The 3071-nt window shown below is 38.8% G+C and overlaps 1 non-coding gene across 1 annotated transcript; it reads right to left on the bottom strand.

Annotated features, from left to right (window-relative positions):
• Window positions 1-1492: 1492 nt before the first annotated feature.
• Window positions 1493-1596, bottom strand: LOC122150558. The gene has a single exon (XR_006163725.1). It is a non-coding gene; the product is annotated as a U6 spliceosomal RNA (small nuclear RNA).
• Window positions 1597-3071: the final 1475 nt, after the last annotated feature.

Raw genomic sequence — 3071 nt, forward strand, 5'->3', positions numbered from 1 at the left:
TGAATTATTCAAGATTTTGGGTTCTTCTTTTTTCCCCTCTATCACTCTGGCAATTTTTCTGACCAGTGAGTACAGAAAGGAGATGAAATAACAGTGTGCATTGACTTTTTGTTCGATGATACAGAGTGTGTTTTACCTCCAAGGAAAAGGTATACATTTATTGAAAGTGTTTGTTGTTGTTATCTTTGAATTTTAAGTGTTTGTCTTTTCCTCCTCCTTACATAAGATTGCAAACTCCCTGACAGCAGGAATTTTCATCTTTTAAAAACAAAATTAACTTCTTTGTTCCTTTACCTGGATTCCCTGGGTGGTACAAATGCTTAGTGTGCTCAGCTGCTAACGGAAAGGTTGGGTTTGAGTCCACCCAAAGGTAACTTGGAAAAAAGGCCTGGTGATATACTTCCAAAATATAGCCACTGAAAATCCCATGCAATACAGCTCTACTCTGACACACGTGAAGTCATGAGGAGTCAGAATCAACTTGATGGCAACTGTTTTTATTTTTAGAGAGAGGTCTCTAAAACATGTGAAGAGGTGCTCAATAAATATTTTTTGAATTAATTCTTATGTATCACTGAGATGTTGACTATGTTTAAGTTTGGTTCATGAATGCAATGGACAGGCTAGTCACTGTGCTCACCATCTCTACCTCCCCTTCTAAGAGAAATTGTCTCAATCACTGTTTTTCTTAAACAGAGATGATGATATTTTTCACCTTATGATCTTCTTCATCTTCCACCAAGAGAGACCAGGGATGGGTACCTGATCTAACATGAGCCAAATCCAGAGTACTGTCAGTGACATATGAGATGGTCTGGAACAATAAAGATTAATGGTTGCCAATTAATTTATGAAGGACAAATGTTATGTGTATATAGAAACAAAAACAGAAATCATGAGGTTGAAAAGAAAAGAAATTTGGTTGAGGGTGGCAAATATGGTTGGTAATGATAATAATAGAGGAAGCGAAGCCAAAAAAAGAGCTGGGTGACTTACAATAATGCTGTGATAAACTTCGGTGCCTCAAGAGGTATTTTAGTCAGGTTCTCTGGTAATGGATTCTGAGATGAAGATTCATGAGCAGAAGCTTATTTGGAGGACAGTTCTCTGGCAAATCAGTTCTAAAGGAGAAAGGGAAATGAAGTAGGAAGAAGGATAGAGAGAACTCTGGCTTCATCCAATCCAAAGGGAGCTCTGGAGCTAGGATGGCCCATCAGAGTTGACCCAGCTATGGCAAAGGGCTGAGCCTTTACCTTCACATAGACCATTCCTTAGATGTGTGTTACTTTCGAGGAGGGTGTGTAACCTTGGTCAAAGTCGCTCACCTGGAAAGGGACTAAACTATCTGCCATCAGCAACAGACACTCCCAGTAGATAGGGGAACAAAAATTTCATTCCTACAAAGGAGGTGGTTTAGATAGTAAACCTTGGTATCTATGTCAGGAAGTGACAATATAACTCAGTTTCTAGAGCTGCCTTACATCATTCTTTTTTTAATGTAGAACGCTTCATGAATTTGAATGTCATTCTTGATCAGGTGCCATGCTAATCTTCTCTGTATCATTCCACTTTTTAATATATATGCTGCCAAAACAAGCTCCTTTTATCAGTCTTGTTTTAAATGATGCTTTCGGTTTTGTGAAGTTCAGACGCATGGCTGTTCTTGAATCCCCCAAAGATTGTTTTGATTATTGCATGAATATCAATAAAATAACCTCTTCTCCCATTCCTTGAGGCAGCTTAAGGAACGAATCCATTGTAACCCACATGAATGAGAAGAGCATGGACATTAAAACACTAATGCTGAAAGAATACAATTAATATAATCAGCTTTAATATTAATAGACCCACTAAAGTTAAATCAATATAGAGCCTTCCTATTCATGAATGAATTCATTGAAATCTATAATTCCTGTACCTATATAATGGATATCGATTCATTCTTATGAGAAATTCTGAGTGTGTAATATCCATGAAGGCAAGGTTTGCATTAATTTCTATGAATAAAAGAGATATTCTAAGAAAGTTGCCAAGTCCCTGAGGATACAGTGGCTGAAGTGACAAAGTATTTTGGAGAAGTCTGACAGCATGGGATATTGGCATAAGGATGATCCTTGGAATTAGGAAGGTCCAGATATGACCTTTGGCTCTGCCATTGTGTTACCTTGGGCAAGTCCCTAAACCACTCTGAATCTCCATTCTTCATTTCTAAAATTGAGACTGCAAACTAAAAGAGTTGTGAAAACTGAATAAAATCACATGTGAGTCTCCTATTGTAGAGTTCAGCCAGTCTGTGCACGATAACAATCCTTTTATGTTCATTTTAGTCAGTGCTTACTGATTGTGCAGAATCATGATGAGTCTTGCCTGGCAGTTGAATGTAATTAAAACTCCTGGATTTTAGTTCACCCTTGTCCTTCAGTCAGAGGCTCTGGAACTGCTTTGAGATGTTGTTGTTGTTGTTAGCTGCTATCAAGTTGGCCCCTGACTCATGGTGACCCTATGTGCAATGAAACAAAACACTGGCCCTGTGCCATCCCCATGACCATTGGTTGTAAATCAGACCATTGTGATCCATAGGGCTTTCATTGCCTGATTTTCAGAAGTAGGTAACGAGACCTTTCCTCCTAGTGCCTCTTAGTCTGTACCAAACCAAACCAAACTTACTGACATTAAGTTGATCTCAATTCACAGCAACCCCTCCTTGGGTTTCTGAGGTGGTATCTCTACAGAAGTAGATTGCCCAATCTTCTTTCCAAGGAGTGGCTAGTGTGTTTGAACCACCAGCCTTCTGGTTAGCAGTCAAATGAAGCTCCATGGAAATCAGGTTACCATTATAGCAAACATGGTGCAAGTCAAACCTGGGTGTCCTGCAGAGAAGGGGAGAATCTTGCCACTGAACCACCAATGTCCCCTGCTTTGGGGTTATATTGGGGGAAAAAGAAAAAAAAACCTAGAGCCACACTGGAACTCTTATTTTTTATTTTTTTTTTATTAGGATTTGGGTGAAGATTTACAGAGTAAATTCACTTTTCATACAGCAGTTCACATATACTTTGTCTCATGTCATT

The sequence above is a fragment of the Orycteropus afer genome, unplaced genomic scaffold, assembly GCF_000298275.1.
Source record: "Orycteropus afer afer isolate SDZICR_OR568_19922 unplaced genomic scaffold, OryAfe1.0 scaffold00171, whole genome shotgun sequence".
Classification (NCBI taxonomy): Eukaryota; Metazoa; Chordata; class Mammalia; order Tubulidentata; family Orycteropodidae; genus Orycteropus; species Orycteropus afer.